We start from the raw sequence: 12000 nt of genomic DNA, 5'->3' as shown, positions 1-12000 counted from the left end.
TTGACGTCATGACGTCAATGTTCTCGAGGTCGTCGATGATCTTATTGAACTCGTTGATCTGCTCTGAGACGGATTTGTCTTCATGCATTTTGAAGGAGTATAGACATTGCTTCAGAAAGAGCCTATTAGTCAGAGACTTTGTCAGATAGAGTACCTTGAGTTTGGCCTAAAGTGCTTGAGTCGTCTCCCTTGACACCTCCCTCAGAACTTTGTCGCCCAAGCTCAAGATTATCAAACTGTGGGCCTTGTCCAGTATGCCGATCTTCTCCTTCTCGGTCATGTCTGTCGGCAATGTCGCCGACCCTTGCAAGGCTTCTGCAACACCCCGCTGAATCAATAGAGCTCTCATATTTACTCTCCATAGGCCGAAGCCGTTCTTCCCATTGAATTTCTTAATGTCGAATTTGACGGAACTCATTGTCGTGGCTAGGATTTCTTCCAATGAATTCTATCTGCTGCCCTTCCAAGAACTAGGCTTCTCCCCGTGAACTCCACTGCCTTCGCCAACCGAACAGAGAGCTTTGATCCATTCTGGCAGAGATCACACCTATTCACCGGAGAAAACTTCCTGCTTTGTGCTCGCGCCTCCTTCCCGCATGCACTCCTTTGCGTCCAGAGGAACAAATCAGGAATTCCTCCTCTGCCTGTCGCACAAGAATAACTGTCTCTCTAGAGCCGTCGCGCCTCGCCAAACTGCTCAGGTCCTGCTTCGCAAACTCCCGAACATGAAACTCCCCGAACCCTTCTCTGCGCGATCTCCACCTCTTCCCTCTGGCCGAGCTGCTCGCAAGACCGAAATCCTCTGCTGGCAGCCCTGTCGCAAATTTTCGGCCCTCGCTCGATGATTGTTCCTCCTCCGTCTCGCCGAACAGCACAACCTGCGGTGCGAATCCAGTCGATCAAAGCTTCCACTGCTCACCAAATCTATCGCGATTTGGCTGCCTGTGATGCGATCCGGCTCCTCTGTTTGTGAATGTCAAACTCCTCTTCTTCATCGCTGGCCGCGAACACCTTTACGCGGACACCTCTAGCCAAGAAGTATGGATCTTCCCATAGACGGCGTCAACTGTTGTGAGATATGTACTTCCTGGCATAGAAATGAGACGAAAAAGAACACAAGCAAACACAGATCGTTTACGTGGTTCGATCCAACTGGATCTACCTTTGATACAAGGCCTCAAGATGCTCTCCTCCTCTCTAGCTCTCTAGATATTCTCTCCTCCTTCGTTGTAACTTAAGATCTCTTCCCTTGCTCTCCTAAGTCTCACACCCTCTCTATTTATAAAAGCAAGAGAGTGGTAGGTGGGAGGTAGGTGAGCGGTAGGTGAACGGTAGGTGAGATGTGGTAGGTGAGCGGTATCACATTACAAAAGTATCATTTTACCTTAGTTCATTAATTGAGGGTCAAAATAACAATTTTGAACAATCCTTGTAACCTTGGAATCAATGGGAAGTATCGAATAATTTTTGCTGACTTTATATTTGATTTCTTTTTTTTGCCTTTTTTTTTTTTTGAATTATGGCACATCTCGAAGTTCCGCAAATATTACATACTTCTTGATTCGCTTTGTCTTTTCAGAATAATATGCAATCATTAAAGGAAGCATCACATTTTGTATATCCAAGATTAAATGCTTTCATTAACTTTTTAATCTCACAAGTATTCTTTAGTAATAATGCTCGATCCGGAAATGCATCAATTAACAACTCGAGCAACATATCAAAAGATCTTGCTGTCAAAGAGTTCAAACACTTTAAACGAAATAAGTGTAATAGAAAAGATAATTTTGTGAATGTCTTGCACCCAGGATATAAATATTTTTCCGCAACTTCTATATTTCTTGAATTTTATGACATAATATGTTTAATCTAAATTAAGCTCATCATGTTCAACACTTATGCTAGTTGTGATATTGTTCGAAATAAATGCATGATGTCTATGTATGCAACAAGCGACAAGCAGTGAGTGGCAGCGACGGTAGGTGAGTGGCAGTAGGCGTAGAGGCGGTGATGATAGGTGATAGAGGACAGTTGGCAAGGACGGCGGCAGCGACAAGTGGCAATATGCGATCAACAATGGAGAGCAACCAGCTGCCAGCCAAGTGACGACAATGTTAGTGACAACATACTACAATTTGCTATGTATTTGAAAAGTATCAAAATCAAACAAATTCGGAATATACTACTCTCGAACTGTATAATGAATTTCAACTGCACCAGAATTTATATTACATTTCATTTTCATCAAACCAAATATGAGAAATTTGAAAATTCTTATATTTGCTTACTTTACACAACTAATGCAAGGAACCAAACATTGCCTAAAGTACTTAGTTTTTATGCTTAAATGTTATGTCTATATTATTTAAATTTTTTATGATTGCTCAATTTAATTTTTCAACTTTTTAACGCAGTAGTAATTTGTTTATTTTGAAGAAAATTGGGGAAGGGAGGTTTGCATGAAGGAATTCCTGAATTCTTAGGATCGACCTTATTTGCTTGAGTTGGTTTTAAAGAAGTCAAATTTAGGTGCTCAAGGCCATTACTTAATGCATATTAAGAAAAACAACCCAAACAAAAGACATCTGAAATACTATGATTTACAAAATCTAGCACTCAGGTGATATTTTTGAACAGCTGACCGATGTACTTACACATGCCACAATCAAATCATTGAGAATTTGATAAATAAAAGAAAAATATGGGTTGGAGTCTTATCATGAATCTTGATATTTGAGTGAGAATTTGAAAAATGGATGAAAAATGATGTTAGATTTGTAAATAGCAATGTTTTTGGGTGCTATGTGTGTAAACAGCCCATTAAAAACTAAACAAAGATAAACAGAAGAAGAACTCATCTTTCTCTCACAGCCATCAGAATATATTACTTCCAGATGAGTAATCTAATGGACTGTTAAACTCTCCAAAAGCAAGCCAAAAGTACTCCTTGTTGAATGTATCTTTAAATTACTCAAGATCTATTGAAGCAAAGAACATGGAGAGGAGGAATCAAATCCTTCACAAGATTATGCAGAGAATTATAAGAAAAAAGCTTTAGTGTGTAGGAAGACAAACCTTCTTTTTTTTGGAAGTTTTTCATAAATACACTCAATTCATATTTGCTTGCATGTCCAACTTCTAATATTCATGCAAAGGTGTATTTCACTTTTTAAAAGTTAAAATAACATTATTTTTTAGGGGAGATCAAAAGATTTAGATAACATTATGCCTAGACTTCTAGGGGTAAATAGTATTAAAATCAAGATCTTCTCAGAGATCTCTCCTTCAAAGTCAATTGGTTGTATGGGGGGATGATTGAGAGTCTCCATTCTGAGCAATTTGTTCATTTGGCCCGTTGTGCTCGGCCATGCTACCCGACCTTGTAGCTTCCGGCATATGTTCCTTCATACTCAGTTGGGGTACTTAGTCGATTTTTCTTTGAGGATCAACCAGGTGTTTGAGTTTGCCTCATCTGACATCCGTGTTTGGCTTCATGATATTCTAATCTTTACTCTGATTTGTAACTTCATTGAATGAGATCTCCCAAATTTATGACTAATTAAACTAAGGAATCCAAAAATTTTTAGAATCCTTAAACTCTTTTTTCACATGCCTGCGGATTAATGATTGTAATTTTAAATAACCATCTCAATATATAAAGATTTTTTAGCTTATTTTTTTCAAATATTTAAATCACTATTTCTGTTAACCTGCTAAAATTTTATTTCATTGCTTTAGCAAAAGACTTTGATCCAAAGAATGATGTAATCTCTCAGATACAATGAGATAGCTCTAATGGCAAATTCCTTATGGAAGAAGGCCACAAATCTCTCTATTTTTTTTCGGCGGGGGCGATCTTCCTTATGCTAAATTTCTAAATTAGAATATTTATGGAACTGTCCCCATTTTTTTAAGACAGCACCAAAAAGAATAAAAGTTTCAACTTTCAAGACATAAATTCTAGCATCAAATAATCATAACATGTAGTATTGCATAACCATAAATATAAGAGCATTAGGATGTACATGATTAGATATAAAAAATGCCTTATAATCACTATATTCTCAAATCCCTTTCAAGTCACTTTCATAACTTAGGAAGAAAAACCAAAACTCTCGCCTGATCACCTCAATCACATGCATCCCTCCTCTTTATCATAATTTAAAATTGGCACTCATCTAGTTTAATTTACATCATTATTGCACTATTTGTTTTGATTCTTAGGATTTTTGTGTGCTGGAAGATTCATGGTGGTAGAGTAATAATTTAAATATCATTTCGTTGCACGAAGATCCAGCATACACACATATTAAAAAAATTAGCAAGATAAGACACCAACATTCTATGGAAAGGGTCAAAGTAATCCAATGTATGTTTGCAAGTATAGGAGTTGGTCATTCTCTCACAACAAGGAGAACGGGGTTAAAATTTTACACTCAAAAATAAATGTCTTCATATAACATGAAATATACAATTTGGAAATTAATCAGCAATAGTTGTTGCGTGGCTCCAATGATTGTAAGCAGTGGTTGTTGATGGTTGGTGGTCAGCAACAACATGTGATGATGGTGAGCAGTATTCGGCTATACAAAAATCAATGGTTGATAGTGGTTAGCGGCTACAGAGACTTGCAATTACTCATCAGTTCTTCTACCTAGAGCAGGCTTTAGAATTTCACATCTGATTCACTTCTTATCTCGCATTCTTCCCCCTCAAGTAAAGAGAGGGACTTTTTATAGCATTTTGTGGAGATCAATTTTTGTATTTTGGCTCATAACTTTCTTAACTGTCTGATTGGACGGCCTATGTTAATCTTTCTTGATCATAAGTGATTATTTAATGATTTGGGTGTCTTGATGACCACGTACTCAAGAGATATTAGGCTCGTTAGATTCCTCTTATCGAGACACACAATTCAACACCATATGTCAGTCCAATAGCCATGAAATAACCTTCACGGTTCCATTTTAATAACCTTCGTGTGCAGCACACGTAGCGGCATATTATTAGAGTTTACATGAAGAGCTACGTCCGGAGTCCGGACATAATTTTTTTTCCAATTAGAATGGTGATAAGAATCATTATAAGAAAAAAATATAATACGAATAATTACATACATAGCACCTGAAACATTTCTATTTATGAAATCTAGCATTCATCTGCTATTTTTTCAACTAACGAATACTAAAAATAAAAAAAAAGGGCTAGGATTTTATCATGAAATTTGATATCTGAGTGAGAATATGATAAATCGATGAAAAATGATGCAAGATTTATAAATAGCAATATTTATGGTGCTATGTATGTACTAGATAGCAATTAAGAGAAGATTATTACAGAATAAACATAAATCAAGAGAATCAGAGTATTTGAAAGGATTATAGTTGGGGAACATTTCCAAACTTATTTTCCAAAGTTTTGTTATTTATAAGGGGCATTTACATGCATACCACCCAATTCCTATATATTTACATATCTAACACCTAAATTTTACTTTTTACATTTATACCACCCAAAACTTTCCTATCACATAAAAAAATATCATCATTTTAACTTTTAACAAGTGAAATACACCTTTTAATGTCTAGGTAAGATGGCATGCATGAATGAATATGAACTTAGGTGTTGGATATGTAAATACATAGGAATTGAGTGGAATGCATGTGGATCTTTCTGTCCGAAAAACCTTAGAACAATAACATTTGTATAGAAATTATAACTATCAAAGAACTCCCACAAAGAGTTTTTCCTAAGATAACAAAATAAATAGCTGCTAGAAAATTAGTTGGTGCAGGTGGTCCGGAATCCGGAGGCAAAGCTATGCTTGGACAACCAACGCGATACACTGGACCGAGCAGAGGAGAAAAAAAGAAACTGTTCCAGGTGATTCGCGTCCATTATTCGGACGTAGCTTGTGTTCGGACTCCGGACGCAATATTTTTACCGAGCAAAATGCCTTGGAATAGTGCAAATGTTGGGAGGTAGTTGCATTCATAGATATAAGAAAAAATATATGACAAATATCGCAAAAAAGGCAAACTTTTTTTGCAAATTTCCTCAAGGATTTATGACAAAATTTTCATTTATAAAATATGCAAAACATAAGTTTAAAATTTTTGATGAGTTTTCATCCAGAAATATGCTAGAAACTAATGCTTTATCGATGATCTGAACGAGTCCTTTCTCACCTTTGATGCAGATTGTTGAGGCTAAATTTATGCTTCTTCTCTATAGAGTCAAAGTCTCAATCCTCTCATATATAAGTAGAAAGGGCTGTTTACATAAAGCACCCAAAAAGATTTGTATTTACAATCAAACATCCTTTTTCATTCATTTTTCAAATTCTGGCTCAAATATCAAAATTCATTATAGAACTGGAACCCATATTTTTTTTATTTTTATCAACTCCTCAATGGTTTGATCATAGCACACGCAAATACATTGATTCGATAGTTCAAACATATCACATGGGAGAAAAATTTTGTAAATAACAATATTTCGGGTGCTATGTATGTAATTATCCAAACGAATTTCAAAGCGGAGTTCATTCTATTATTGTCTTGTTAAACATTGCTTATTGTGGTTTGTGGTCTTTGGCTTGCTTATTGCTTATTGTGGTTTGTGGCCCCTAAAAGGAATGGAATGGAATTTCCCTTATATGTGTTGGTTCAATGGCTTTATCTTTTTGGTTTATGGTTGTTTGCTCCATCTAGTTTCTAGTTCAAATGGGTCAAACTTGGAATTTCCTTTTCGCTGCAACATTTGGAGGTTGGGTTGCTCTTTTTTTTTTCAGGGTTTGTTGGTCTTTGTGGGTTGCACTGTTGCATTTGATGCTCCATTTTCTGTTGTGGGTTTCCTTGTTACATTAGTTGTTCTATAGTCTGTTGATCTTTGATCTTTGTGGGTTGCCCAATGGAAGGTTGATCTTAGTGGGTTGCCTTATCGGGTTTCCCTGTTGCATTTGATGCTCAATTTTCTGTTGTGGGTTGCCCTGTTGTATTTGTTGTTCTATGGTATGTTGGTCTTTGATCTTTGTCGGTTTCCCTATGAAAGGTTACTCTTGGCGGGTTACCTTATTAGGTTGCCCTATTGCATTTGTAGTTCTATAGTATGTTGGTCTTGGAGGGTTGCCCTATCGCATTTGGCGGTGGCTTGTTAGTGGGGTGATGGTGGCTTGCTGGTGTGTGGTGGAGGTGTGTTAGGTGGTTTTTGTGTTGAAGTTATGGGTATTTGTGGTAGTGTTGTTGTGGTGGTGTTGGTATGTATGCATGGGAGTGATGGTGGTGATGGCTTGTTAATGTGGTTGTGGTGACTTGCTTGTGTGGTGGTGGAGGCGTGTTGGGTGGTGGTTGTGCGGGTTTTGTGGGTGCTATGTGACTATGGGGGTTTGTGGTAGTGTTATTGTGGTGGTGTGGTATGTATGTGTGGTTGTGGGGGTTTGTCGTAGTGTTGTTGTGGTGGTGTTGGTGTATGCATGGGTGTGATGGTAGTGGTGGCTTGTTAGTGTGGTGGTGATGGTTTGTTGGTATGGTGGTGGAGGTGTGTTGGGTGGTGGTTGTGGGGGTTTTGTGGGTGTGTGTGTGACTGTGAGGGTTTGTGGTAGCCTTGTTGTGGTGGTGTTGGTGTGTATGTATGGGTGTGATGGTGATGGTGGTTTGTTAGTGTGGTGATGGTGGCTTGTTGGTGTAGTAGTGGAGGTGTGTTGGGTGGTGGTTGTGGGGGTTTCATGGGTGTGTGTGTGACTGTGGGGGTTTGTGGTAATGTTGTTGTGGTTGTGTTGGTATGTATGTATGGGAATGATGGTGGTGGTGGCTTGTTATTGTGTTGGTGGTGGCATGTTGGTGTGGTGGTGGTGTGTTGGGTGGCAGTTGTTGGGGTTATGGGTGTGTGTGTGACTATAGGGTTTTGTGGTAGTGTTATTGTAGTAGTGTTGGTATGTATGTTTGGGAGTGATGCTCGTGGTGGCTTGTTAGTATGGTGGTGGTGGCTTGTTAGTGTGGTGGAAGGTGTGTTGGGTGGTGGCTGTGGCGGTTTTGTGGGTGTGTGTGTGATTGTGAGGGTTTGTGGTAGTGTTGTTGTGGTGGTGCTGGTATGTATCTATGGGAGTGATGGTGGTGGTGGCTTGTTAGTGTGCTGGTGGTGTTGACCTATATGTAATAGCTTCAAATGAAATATAGGAAGGATTTGTGGTTCATTGTGGTTCATTGTGGTTGTGGGAATAAAGTGTTGGGGGTTGGTTGATGGCTATCGTCTCTTCTCTGGTTGATCTGAAATAGTAATGTTTTGTTTTTTCTTTGGTAATAATGCAACGGTTAAGAGCAAAGAAGTCGGATCATCAGTCATATGGGATAGGGAAGTCACAATCATATTTTGTGACCATTTTCTTAAGGATGTTGAGCTAGAAAATAGACCTACCACATATTGTAACAAGTGAGACATAATATTATGAAGAAGTTCAAAAAAATGACAGGAAGGGACTACGATAGGTTGAAATTTAAGAACAAGTGGAATTAGTTGAATAAGGATTGAAAATTATAAAAGGAAATAAAATAGGGATCCACGGGCTTAAGTTGGGATCCAATGAAGCGAATATAAAATGTTTTGGAGGACTGGTGGACTGAGAAATTAGAGATAATAACCTATCCAATGATTACTTCTTTTTTCCATAATTTATCCAACTAAGTTGTTTTAAGCAATAAACTTGTCTGTGCATTGCAGACAGTGTTTGCATAGCATGTGTTTGCAAGCATACCAGAGAAATTGCAGACCGAGCAGGTAATGGGTCCTGTGAAGGCCCCAGCCTAAACAGAAAGGAGTTGGAGTTCACGTGTCGGTTAAAGCGTCTTAGGGTGGAGAAAAAGAAAAAATGTCTCATAAATTGGATGGTGTGGATCACCACACAAAATGTGATTGTCATATGTGACTTCAACACGTGTTTTACTTTTGCGATAACTGGAATGAAATGTTTAATAAAAAATCCAGCAATGTTGCTCGGGGCAGGAAGGAAATGCTTAATAAAAGTCATTCCTCCTTACGTGGCCTAATTGAAAGAATGTTTGGAGTGTTGAAAAAGAAATGAGTCATACTGCGTGATATGCCGACGTATCTACTTCTGAAACAAGTGCATATTATTGTGACTATAATGACGCTCCACAACTACATTCGACAGCATCATTCTCGAGCTGATGTAGACTCCAAAATGGCTGATGATGACCACTAACAAATCTCACTTGAAGCTTTTGAATATCACGAAGGACAATTTATACCACAGTCAAAAGCGAAATCACAGGAAGGTTAAACCCAGGATGGCAAAGGTGTTGCGGAAATGGTTGAATTGAGAGAGCATATCACAGACGCTATTGTTGGATGTTGATTGGATGACTCTTGTTTATTTTATAAAGTCTATGTTTATTGTATGTCACTTGTATTATTGATATTTTTTATTTTGTAATTTTCACGGTGCTTGTCATTATTTTTTTTCATTTGCATTTCATTTGTTTTTTTAATGAGTTTGAGAGATTCATGATGAAACATTTGACCTTATGAGTTCTTCTGGATGGTTTGTTGATCGTTGTTGGTTAGTGTCGCATGTGAAATCCTAATGAAGGTAACCTAGTTCTTCTCTTTTCTTTTCAGTGCAGCAATTTATGAGGACCTTATGAATGACCTTTTTTGGTGATATGCAGATGTTACACAAAAGTGTTTAGTTTTACGTGAGCTAAAAGTAACCAAAAGCCCGTTTTTTTATAAGATCTACTTTCTTCTTGTATTGGCAGATTCGTTGGTTGGTGTAGTGAGTTCCCTGAGACACCACGCCTGCACAATGCTGTAATTAATTATTTTTTTATCAATTTATGCTTGCTTATTCAAAACAATTTTTGATTATTTCCATTTCCTTGTATATTTTTTTTCTAAATTTCATCTCAGTTCTCACTTGAATCTTTCAGTGAAGATGAGCTCCAGGATTTCAGGGACCTCCCGACGAATGCTCTGCCACTACGAACTACAGACTTTCCTACTCACGTCATGTCGGGCACATAGCTACGAGAGACTGTTCGACAGGTGCTCGTAGAGCATCACAGAGAAGTGTGACTTCTTCTGATGGGCAAACAATTCAAAAAATTTAACTATCGATAGTGATCGAGGTTAGATGATATCCCTAGAGGATGACGTAGCTCGGGACATACACCGTCTGCATTTTAAAATTAATATTATCATATTTTTAAATGTAATTTTAATAACTTTTTTTTATTTTTTTAGCAATCTTAATATTCACTGTTAAATGAGGTATATATCTTATTTTTGTATTGTTATAAAGTGAATTTTTGTTTTGCAAGTGCTAAATATATTATTATGACAGTTCTGTTATAAACAACATAACTCCACAGGCGCAGAATTGTCATTTATCCAGAAACAGTTGTTTTACAAGCTATTTTCCAAGATCACAAACTAAAAAGTCAATCAGTTTATCTGGATCAGCTACTGCAGCCGCCCCAAAAAGACCCTAATTTGTAGGCACTGTTGTAGCTTTTATTTCTTTTCGGTGGTGATTCTTCGAAAATAATAGATGAAGCTAAAGTAGAATAAATCATTTATGCACCTTCAGTGTTTTCTCCAACGAGGACTACCTTGGTCATCTCATGGTCGAGCACCATAGCACTTCAAAGAAAGCAGATGCGGCTATCCCAACCTTTCAGACTATCTTCTTTTCAGCTCAGGAAGTTTTCATTGCCTCTCGCTCGGCTTCCCAGGCATCAGAGTCCACCAAGTCATTTAGTAATAAGTCTTCAGTTGCAGTACCATTTTAACTACCGTTAGCTCAAGGAACTGATGGATTGAAAACAACCACCCTTTAACCTCCGCTGCTTCCTCCAAGATTTGAGCCAACGCCTTCTAGAACTTGGCAGGAGGACCGTCAGATCAAATGATTGGGATGGCCCAGCCCTTTAGGGAAGAATCGATGCAAAACCATAATTTACAGTCCTTCGCATTATTCTAGGGCAGCTAGAAGCTGCCATGGAATGAAAACTGGGTGAATCCATCCTAACAAACTCGAAATGAGAATAGGTAGGCGAAGAGCTCTGTCCACCCCAAACTATGAAGGTCAGGATAACGACAATGGAGTTCTACAGGATTTGGGCCATGATGACTCCATAGTAGTTGAATATTGCCCGCAGCTCTCGGTAGAGTGGCAGCCTATAACCAAAGTGAAACTTATCTTTATAGAAGAAAAGATCAGAGCCAAACAGAGTGATGGTTCAGTAGTTCTCACCGGCAACTCAAAGTTTGATGGAACAATCGAAGACACAAGTCTTTTGCAAAATATTCACCTGCCCCTGAGTCAATGTGGATCGGTCGATCGTAATGGTTGACCAGAAGACCTTGGGAGAAGACTTTGGAGCAATCCGAACTGGAGCACAAAGATTACAGAGTTGAAGAAACAAGAGGAAGCGAGAGAAGAAAACAGTAAAATTGTAGCGCCGGTCAAAACCCTTTACCCTTATTTATATTTATAGGGAAGTTGAAATATTGCTTGAGGGTAAATGCAAAATTGAGAGCTCACTCGAAGGAAGATCATGTCAACACAAGAATTGAGAAAAGAAGATAAATTTTATTCCAAAAATAATCATGACAAGTTATAGAAAATGCTTTAGAGCTAAGACGAGAAAAAATATTTTACAAGGAGTTCATCCATTACTTTGGTCAAAACAAACCTCTGTTGAAGCAGTAGTTTATAGTTAAATTCTCCTCTAACGGCTTGAGCGTGGGATATCAAGTCATTCTCTCGAACGAGCAACAACTCTTCGCGAAGAAATGTCATTTCCACCTAAAAAGTGGTCTTCTCCTCTCTCATTCTATCCACTTTTTTTATACGAGCAAGAAGCCCATGTATCTCTCCTCCTCGAGAGATCCCAACCGACCAAGCAAATGAGTTTCCATCTCACCCAGGTGGCAAGCTAGTGACCTGGTAGATTTTCGCCGTCCACTGGCTGCTCTTGT

The 12000-nt window shown here is 38.2% G+C and overlaps 1 protein-coding gene across 4 annotated transcripts in view; it reads right to left on the bottom strand.

Moving 5' to 3' along the window:
• LOC110020146 overlaps positions 1-11488 on the bottom strand; it is a 19715-nt gene extending 8227 nt beyond the window's left edge. For 3 of the 4 annotated variants that reach the window (XR_002293505.1, XM_020718139.1, XM_020718138.1), the window contains exons 1-2: positions 11273-11488; positions 10601-11196 (exon numbers count right to left, since the gene is read on the bottom strand). The gene's annotated coding sequence lies outside the window, so the exon portion shown is untranslated. The remainder of the gene's footprint in view (positions 1-10600; positions 11197-11272) is intronic. The other variant, XM_020718140.1, reaches the window with a different exon arrangement.
• Between the last annotated feature and the right edge of the window lie 512 nt (positions 11489-12000).

Source organism: Phalaenopsis equestris, unplaced genomic scaffold (genome assembly GCF_001263595.1).
Source record: "Phalaenopsis equestris unplaced genomic scaffold, ASM126359v1 Scaffold000094, whole genome shotgun sequence".
Classification (NCBI taxonomy): domain Eukaryota; kingdom Viridiplantae; phylum Streptophyta; class Magnoliopsida; order Asparagales; family Orchidaceae; genus Phalaenopsis; species Phalaenopsis equestris.
Note: the sequence above shows the minus strand (reverse complement) of the source record. Positions and strands in the feature narration are given on the sequence as shown.